This window comes from Oryx dammah, unplaced genomic scaffold, assembly GCF_014754425.2.
Source record: "Oryx dammah isolate SB20612 unplaced genomic scaffold, SCBI_Odam_1.1 HiC_scaffold_2, whole genome shotgun sequence".
Classification (NCBI taxonomy): Eukaryota; Metazoa; Chordata; class Mammalia; order Artiodactyla; family Bovidae; genus Oryx; species Oryx dammah.
In genome coordinates, this window is record NW_024070186.1 from 155398962 (window position 1) to 155409010 (window position 10049).

The 10049-nt window shown below is 43.3% G+C and overlaps 1 non-coding gene across 1 annotated transcript; it reads right to left on the bottom strand.

Moving 5' to 3' along the window:
- Window positions 1-9719: 9719 nt before the first annotated feature.
- Window positions 9720-9792, bottom strand: TRNAG-CCC. The gene has a single exon. It is a non-coding gene; the product is annotated as a tRNA-Gly (tRNA).
- Window positions 9793-10049: the final 257 nt, after the last annotated feature.

Genomic DNA, 10049 nt, shown 5'->3' on the forward strand with positions numbered 1-10049 from the left:
AATAAGAATGCCTGGAAAGCCAGCAACTTTTCTAGAGCAGCTGCAGGGCATAACCTAGGTGCTGCATTGTGCTGAAATTATAATACTTCCTCCCGCCAAGAAGGACAAGGAGGAGGAGGAGGACATTGAAGTCCCTGTCCTGCCTCTGGTGACAGGTGGGAAGATGCAGAATGGTGGAAGAGAGCCTGGTGATGCCATCTGGGACCTGATACTGCCCCCTCCACCCCCAGTGCTGCTCCCGCCGTGTCAGCATCCCTCACAGACGAATGAACCTGTTCGTGCCTTCTCTGCTGGCCACTAGGTGCTCTCTTCTTATCCGTCCCTCTTTAGCCAACATCTCCCATCTGATTCATCTGGTCACAGGAGGCCAGCTTCAGTTTCCCCCTGGGGTTCCTCTTTGGGAGTCCTTCCCATAAGATGCATCTTTCCCAATGGCAGCATTTGCCTAACACCCTCTCAAGGGCTGCTCCTGGTCCAAAAAGAAACCATCCCCAGCCTGCTTGGGGCCGGCTATAGGCCACTGCAGCTCCCCGACCTCATTTCCCACCTCTCTGCTCCTCTGAACTCCTGGAGCAGCAGACGCAGCCCCTCCGTGCACAGCCCAGCTTTTCCCCTGCCCCACACCCTTCCTCAGGTTCGGCCCTCTGCTTCCACCTTCCCAAACCACAGGTCGATGATCATTCTCCAACTGGGGTTCAGGACTTGGTCAAATCCCAGATCTGCAAAGGTCTTAGAGGAGGGAACGCAGGCCAGTTCAAGCCTCCAGGCAGAGGGTCTGTTTGTTTGCTTTAGTTCTGAATTGGTTTTTCTTAAAAAATTGAGAGCTCTTATGCTACATATCTAGACGTTTGGCTTCTCTCATCAAACCCAATGGATCTAGAAACTTCATGCCTGTATTTATCAGAACCGCAAGTGACAGGAGTTAATGGCACAGCCCCTTTCCAGAAAAATGCAAACTCTGTGTTCTCCCCGAGGCTTCCTTGGTGGCTCAGACAGTAAAGCATCTGCCTGCAATGCAGGAGACCCGGGTTTGATCCCTGAGTCAGGAAGATCCACTGGAGAAGAGAATGGCTACCCACTCCAGTATTCTTGCCTGGAGAATTCCATGGGGTCTCAGGGAGTCAGACATGGACTGACTAACAGTTTCACTAACAAGGACACTTAGCAGGCCTGCCTGCTTCCAGGACATTATGGAATGTCCTGCCTGGTTTTGTGGGTATTCAGTTTGTCTCTTTTGTTCTAGGTCCCTTCCAGAACAAAGTTTCTGCAAAAGCCTTTTCTCTGGCTATTCCTTGGAAAACACCCTGATGCTGGGAAAGACTGAAGGTGGGAGGAGAAGGGGATGACAGAGGATGAGCTGGCTGGATGGCCTCATCGATGTGATGGACATGAGTCTGAGTAAACTCCATGAGCTGGTGATGGACAGGCAGGCCTGGAGTGCTGCAGTCCAGAGGGTCACAGAGTCGGACACGACTGAGTAACTGAACTGGACTGAACTGATGTATATGTTCTGTTCATCCTTTCGGAACGATGGTTCTTGAATTTTCAAGATTCTTTTGGGAATCTGAGAAAAGCTATGACTCTCCCCAACCCTCACCCCAAAGGCACACACGGGCAACATTTCACCTGGAGCCCTGATATGCTATGTGACTCATGGATATTACATTAGGATTTAGACCAGGGACTGCCTCTCCCATAAAACAAATTCAATTCTCTCTCATTAATTCTATGTGGCGCTACTGTGACTGGTTCCACTGTATGTTGCGTGATGGGTGAATGGCAAGATCGTCCATTAAAATACTCACTAAGCTGCAGCTGTCCAGGTCTTGGGGGCACCGCACTAATTTTTGTCCCCCTTGAGTCATCCAAACAAGACGACACGTCTGGCTACAGACCCATGAATCCAGGCATCACAGCTGCCCTTGCATTTGACAAATAACAACCTTCACTTTGTTATGACAAGAACACAAGTCCAATTAAGAAAGCTTTTCCAAAAGAAATAACAGTGTTGGTTTACCCCCCACCCCCACTCCGCCTTTCTCCACCCCTTTATGCCCTGGAATAATGCTGGGCTGATAGGAACATGGATAAATTAATTACAGCCTGGAATGTTATTTATGGCTAAGAAAGAGCACTAAATCTACACATAAAGTGTTTGACATTTGAATGCAAACATTTCCCTTGTGTGTGTTTTTTTTTAAGACTCCGTCCACCAGTTTACACTGACACATGTCTAATCCTTTTAAATGTTGTGGATTTAAAATCACAAAGGTAGCAATGTGCTGGCTGCTTTACTCAGCCAAAGAACAAGGAGATGCAGGAGAGAGATTAGCCTCTCTTCAGGTCTTTGCCTGTCAGAGATTATTTTGGTGTACCTCCAATGCCTGATAACACAGAAGCACTCTTGTGGCCAAAGTGCCTGAAATGGAAGGGCATTGGCAAGCCTGAGTTTAAAATCAGCGTAGGCAGCCTTTCTGGGAATGTGTGTGACGGTCACTGTTTTGGAAGTGATCTGTCCTTTCTAACACAGCCATTGTAATGGCTTCTGTGTTACTTCAACCGGGACCTCAGCCGGGAAGTCCAGATTCATGCGAGTTTCTGTGGGTCCTCCATGGACACTGAAGGAATAAGTGAAGAAATCACCGGTGGTATCTGGCATGACTCAAAGGGGAATGAGGGGGAAAATATTCAAAGGAAATCTTTAGAAAGGCACATTCCAAAATATCTTTAAGTGCAAGCTTTGTAAACAGTGAAAAGATCTGGACAGCAATCTTTCGTTTATTAACTTTTAAACTTTTTGTTCATTTTATTTAAAATATTTTTTATTGAAGTAAAGTCAATTTATATTATGCTAGTTTCAAGTATACAGCACAGTGACTCAGTTGTATTTATCTATTATTTTTCAGATTCTTTTCTCTTTATAGGTTATTACAAAATATTGAGTATGGCTCCCTGTGGGGTGCAGTAGGTCCTTGTTGGTTGATAACAATCTTGATCTTGAAACGGAATCATTATTCTAAGTTATGTCCTAGTCTGAACTCAGACTCCTTTCCTTACAATTTTTATCAATAACCAAATCTTCTCCTTGGATGACTAGTCAGTTCAATTCAGTATTTACTGAGTTCCTCTATGGGTAGGTTGAAGGGCATTCAGTCAACAGTATGTTCAGATCCACTTACCTTGCAGATTAGAGTGAAAATATCCTTTCTCTTGCTAACCTTCCCCACATCCCAAACACACAGAAAGACTTCCCAGTAGAAAGTCTTCTCTCCTTGCTGAGGATGGCTTTGAAGGTTCCAGCAGCAACAGGGCATCACCTCTGACCACGGTCCTCCACCCTCTTAGAGATCTCAGGACTGTTTTTGTCTCCTTTCATTTCTGAAGCGCCTACCAAAGGCCAGCCTGTATCAGCTTTTACCAGGAATCTCACAAGAGTTTCTGGGCTGATCTCCTGGTCGAATCTGACCCCTCTTCCTTTGTCCTTGCAAGGTCCACCTTGCCACTTGTCATTTTCTGCCTCACTCATCAGTAATCAATGACCTTACCAATTCTCTTCCAGCAACAAGCTCCAGAAGGATGGGCTCTCCCGATGGACTTGGCTTTCTGTTCTCTACTGCAACCAGCAAGGAGCTTGGCATGTGGAAGAGGGATGTCTAGATAATTCTTGAATGGATAACTGGTTGCTCATCTATTCCTGGACTCAATATTCATCTATTCACGGACTCAATGGACACGAATTTGAGCAAATTCTGGGAGATGGTGAAGGACAGGGAAGCCCGCGTGCTGCATTCCATGGGGCCACAAAGAGTCGGACGCCACTTAGTGACTGACCATCAACAACTATTCATGATTTGGGGGACGTCTCTTTCTGGGCCAGTCACAGACCAGACCGTATCACTTGGTAGTATTTGAGCAAGACAGAGCTTCAGTGAACACTTGCTGAATTCAATGGAATAGAAGAGAATTTTGGAGCGCGGAAATGTGGACAAGACAGATAAATGGGTGGAATAAGTGGAAATGGCAGTATCTAAATTAAAATCCAGCGCTGTGACAGCAGTTGGGACGTTTTCCCCTCTGATACTATTCTTGAAATCACAAAATGCTCAAGGTCTCAAAGCTTTGAGAAATCGGTCAGGGGAGCTGTCTTTAATGAATGCCATGATTGTTCAGTGTTCTCTTTCTCTTGGTAGCAAGAGTGATAGAAAGTATTGATAAAATGCGATGCACAGGCTCACAGGTAACCATCCATTCGCTCAGCCTGAAGTGAAGCACTTGAACTCTGTTTCTCACTTTGCTCACTTGTCTTTCAAGGTGATAAGAATACCTGCTCTATTTGACTCATTGCATTGGTGTCATGAAATAAAATAGCTTCTTTAAATTCCTATGCCACAAGACAGTAAATTGAAAGTACGAAAGATAGGGAAGAGTGTTTTGAACAAGACAGCTCAATGAGCTCTTGCTTTGATCCATCCTTTTGCTCTGAACACAGAGCCATGATAGATAAGGTATAAAAATAGAAAGCTAAAAAGAGATGTCTGGCTCAAAAGAGGCAGACGGAAACTGCCAGAAGCCTCTGACTCACTGGGCTCTTTGTCTAAAATCAGCGAGACAAACTGATGGGGCAAACCCTGTGGGACAAACCCAAGACAAAAACACCCAAGATGGCAGACAGGAACCAGGTACATGGCTTAAGTCAGGAACTGTGGGGAGCCCTGAAAAAAAGAAATCAGGGTTTACACTGTCTGGAGCCCAAAATTTTAGAAGAATGAGGGTCTGGGGCAATCAGGCTGAAGACTCGACCCCTAGCTAAAAACTAAGCATAGTCATGTACTGGTCTCATGATGTCCACAATCTCTTGGGTCAGAAACCCCAAACTGCCTTGATAAAATCCAGGATGAAGTCCCAGAGTCCAGGGAAAAGCTGTCACAGAATGATCATCAGGGAGAGCCTCACTGGATGGGGTGGAGGCAAGTGGGCAGAAAAATGAAAAGAATAAAAACAAACCTAAAAATCAAAACTCTGAAACATGTAAAGAAATCTCAAATGAAGAACAGTCAAAAATCCTCAACTCAACTCATTTTATGAACTCGAATATTCTAATGCCAAACCACATGGAAAAAGGGACAAAAGGAAAAAAGAAAATCACAACCAATATTATTTCTGAAAATAGATGTAGAAATGCTAGATGAAATTTTAGCAAATGGAATCCAGCAATTCTAAAATAAGCACTGTATCATAATAGAGGCAGGTTTATTCCAGGAATGCCAGGTTGGTTTAACACAGTATAATATAAGAAAGTCAGCAGGTATAATTAACATATTAGTATATATTAACATTATGATGTGATGGTTAATTTTTTGTCTCTTAAATGCATATTGCTAAGTAAAGGAAGTCTGTATAAAAAGGGTGCATAGAGTATGCTTCCAGTTATATGACATTCTGGAAAATGTAAACCTGTAGACACAGTAAAGTGATCAGTGGGTACCAGGGTTCAGGAGGAAGAGGGGAAGGGTGAATACCATGGGGGGCGGTTTAGGGCAATAAAATTGTTGTAATGTAAGTTTTTAGGGCAATAAAATGACTGTAATGGTGGATTCAGATAGTATGCATTTGTCAAAAGCTATAGAACAAAGAGTGAAATTTTATGATTGCAAGTTTAAAAAAATCATTTTAGAAGTTTGGGGAAATCTAAAAGGAATGCAGACTGTGACAAGAGAAATTAACTGTATTCAAAACATACAAAACAACCTCACTGAAAGGGATGGATGGATAGGTGAGGCAGGGGGAGATGTAACCCTAAGTGTCTTTGGAAATGGGTGAGATCTCTAAGACTACAGGTAAAAGGAACTCTGTACCCTGGTTGATAAAGTTTCCTTTGGGGTATTGGTTAACAATTCTGATACTGTTCTATATATACCCTGGATGGGAACGATCACACCAATGGATGGCAGGTGTCTCACTATTGGAATGGGAGTTTATAACAAGGGTACGATCTGTGTAGTAATGGATTTGAGATATTAATATGAACTCATGTGTGGCTTAAAATAGATACAGACGGTTTACACCGCTTAGTACAAACACATGTATTTTTTGCTCTGTCATCTGAGAAAAATGACACCCCAGTATCAACAAGCTTGGTCTAATACCCAGATTTTTGTTTGTAACACCATTTTCTATTAAGACGAATGAATCAAGCCTCCTTGGGAAAATGGATGATTCTAAGACTGGGGTAGGAAATATACAAGATGAGCCTGGATAACCTCGTAGTCCCTGAAAGTAAGGAAGCGCTCAGGACAAAGCATTTATGGGTATGTCAAAGGACAAAGGACCACCGGAGACAATCGAAAGAGTTCCCAGGGGTCAAAGCTGGAACTTCTGGGCAACAAAATAAAACAGTATTGTACTGTAACCCAGAATATATACAGTAAACATCTACAAGTCCATATTGATGTGGATAAGTGATTGAATAAATTAATAAATGAGGAAGGAGACAACTCTTCCATACAGAAGAATTCCAATTAATTTATGTAGATATTCTCTCTCCAAGGAGAGGGAATGAACTCCTCACTCTGTAGGTGAGGGCTGTGCAGAATGACCTTCTTCCAAACTGTACAACACACAAGGAGAGAAAAGGAGTCACTTTACAAGGGAGAAACCTGCCAAACACTACTTCAGGTAGGTGACTAAAGCCACCTTCAACAGTCATCAATCATATTGGCAGTACGTGTGCTGGCTATGGTGTCCTGAAAATAGCACTTCACCTCCTAGTCTGCCTCTCAGCAACCTAGACCCCAGTCTTATCAGGAAAAAAAACACAAGACAAATCCCAACAGTGAGGCACTCCACAAAATATCTGAGCAGTTCTCACACACACGAAACTGCCATGGCCCCCTGGAGCCTAAAGAGACAACTAAATGTCACGCAGGACCCTGGAACAGAAAAAAAGGACATTAGGCAAGGACTGAAAACATCTAAATAAAGCACAAACTTTTAAAATAAGGCATCAATGCAGTGGCACCCCACTCCAGCAATCCTGCCTGGCAAATCCAGCGGGTGGAGGAGCCTGGTGGGCTGCAGTCCATGGGGTCGTTAGGAGTCAGGCACGACTGAGCAATGTCACTTTCACTTTTCACTTTCATGCATTGGAGAAGGAAATGGCAACCCACTCCAGTGTTCTTGCCTGGAGAATCCCAGGGATGGGGGAGCCTGGTGGGCTGCTGTCTATGGAGTCGCACAGAGTCAGACACGACTGAAGCGATTTAGCAGCAGCAGCAGCAGCATGGGTTCATTAAATGTACATACTAATCTCAGAGGTTAGTAACAGGGGAAACTGAACAAGGTATATGGGAATTCTCTATACTATCTCTCCAATTTTTCTGACAGTCTAAACATGGTTTTAAAAATAAATTCTACTAAAGGGAAAATTTTAAATGGACAAGCTACTGTTATGCAAAAAACATAGATGAATTTTTCAAATACAAAGTTGAGCCAAAGAAGTCAGACACAAGGCTATAGACTCTGATTCCTTCCATATAAAGTTCTTTTCAAACAATATTTTATTTGGCTGCATTGGGTCTTAGTTGCGTCACTTGGGATCTTTTAGTTGCCGCAATGCAGGATCTTGTTCCATAATCAGGGATCAAACCCAGGTCCTCTATACTGGGAGCGAAGAGTCACAGCCACTGGACCACCAGGGAAGTCCCCAGACAGAGTTTTTTAACTGGCAACTATGGCATGAGAATTTTAAAAAATATTTCCATTGGGGAAGTTCAGCAGATGATGGCTACGTGATGTCATGTATGGGCTTCTGGGTGCAATTAACATTTTATTTCTTCATCCAGTTTGTGGTTACATGGATATGTTCCCTTTATGTAAATTGACTGAGCTGGTGTTCATTATTTATCTACTTTTCTGTACAATTCAATAAACCTCAATGATGGAAAGAAAACAGGGATGCATAAAGAATGACTCGGAATATATTTCCACATGGGTACACATAAGAAACAATTTGAATCTGAAAACTAATCTGCCAAATAATACCTAAAATATACCAATTTTTAGAAACATACCAACAGTAAAACAAATTATATCTTACTTACAGACATAAAATGTAATCTGAGTATACAAACACACATGAAATTATAAGTAGCAAACTCATGACAGCAGTTGCCTCTACAGAGAGGGGCAAGAAATAGAATCAAGTTGGGGGTGTAGAGGGCTTTTATGATATTTTATAAATATGAAACATCTGGAATACATGTTGCAAGATGTAAAGTTGTCATATAGTTGGGTTCAGCTACTTGGTTAATCATAACTTTATTCTTTTTCCTAGTAACACACACATATGTGTACATATGTATACAGAGAGAGAAATTTCTATAAGAACAGGCAACCCATACCATATAGAACAATAACAACTTAGGAGAATTAACAAGTGTTTTATGATCAATCCTTGGCCTCAGTGTTTCTAAGGAGGAATGGATACATAGAGCCTTTGCAACATGGAAATTTTTGGCTTCTTTTTTATCGAGAGTTCCAACTCAAAGATTAATTACCTTGACATTTCACCAGCCCCTTGTTAATATCACATCTTTCATGAAATGTAATCACAAATTTTCCTGGAAGATAATTACATCTGCTGACAAGGCTCTTTAGAATCCCTGGGGACAGTCCGATATTGGAGGTCAGTGAGAGAACCCAGTTACTTGTTCCTGCACTCAGCACCATGGGCCATGTGAGATACGGTGAGGTCTGAACTAGGCTGGTAGCAGAGGAGACAGAGATGGGTGGGGACACAGAATAAAGGGAAACATTCCGAGGCTGAGCTGCCAGAAGTCACTGAACGGTTCTAAATAAAGTGGCAGAGCCCAAGAGTCCAAGAAGTGAGAAAAGGAACTTAAGATAGTTGGGGTAGCAGCAAAGGCTGAGTGGCTGTGAGTCATTAGCTGAGATGAGGAAGATGGGAGAATCTGTGTTTTGAACATGAGAGTTAGGGATGCCTTTCAAAGTCCAAGTCTAGAAGCGAGCACTTGTGTATTGAGTGTGGATCTCAGAGATATACACTCTGGAATGTCATTAGTATTCCAACAATGCTTCATGTCAGGAGGCTTGCTGAGATCCCCCCTAGAGAAAGGGTAGCTAGAGAAGAGAGGTCTGCTGTTCAAGTCTGGAGACACTCCAGGGATTAGAGTTTCACAGTGTGTTAGTCACTCAGTCATATCTGACTCATTGGGACCCCCATGGACTATAGCCCGCCAGTCTCCTTTGTCCGTGGAATTCTTCAGACAAGAATACTGGAATGGGTTGTTGTTTCCTACTCCAGGGGCTCTTCCCAACCCAGGGGTTGAACCTGGGTATCCTGCATTGTGGGCAGATTCTTAACCATCTGAGCTACTCAGAGGAGTGTGGAAATGAATGAGGACCAACCAGATGAGAAAAGCAAAGGTTATTTACTCAGAGCTTTCTGAAGCAAGAGAGTTGGCCACCATCACTTGCACTTCGGCAGAGATTCAAAGGCAGGCCAAAGACTGCAAAAACCTCAGCATGGTAAAAATGAAGGATTTAGTGTGCCCTAATATGAGGCTGTGGGCTTTGGAAAGCTATGGGGGCATGTGTGGGAGGGTAATTATTATTTTTAAAATATTTTATTCATTTATTTGACTGTGCTGGGTCTTAGCTGGGGTACATGTGATCTTTTAGTTACAGCATGTGAGATCTAATTCCCTGGCCGGGGATTGAACCTGGGACCCCTGCATTGGGAGCACAGAGTCTTAGCCACTGGACCACCAAGGAAGTACCTGGTTATCACTGTTGTTTAGTCACTAAGTTGTGTCCGACTCTTGTGGCTCTGTGGAATGTAGCCTGCCAGGCTCTGTCCATGGGATTCTCCAGGCGAGAATACTGGAGCAGATTGCCATTTCCTTCTCCTGGGGATCTTCCCAGCCCAGGGTCTATGAAACCCAAGTCTCCACCATTGGCAAGTGGATTGTTTACCTCTGAGCCACTAAGGACTCGATGGACAGGAGTTTGAGTGGACTCCAGCAGTTGGT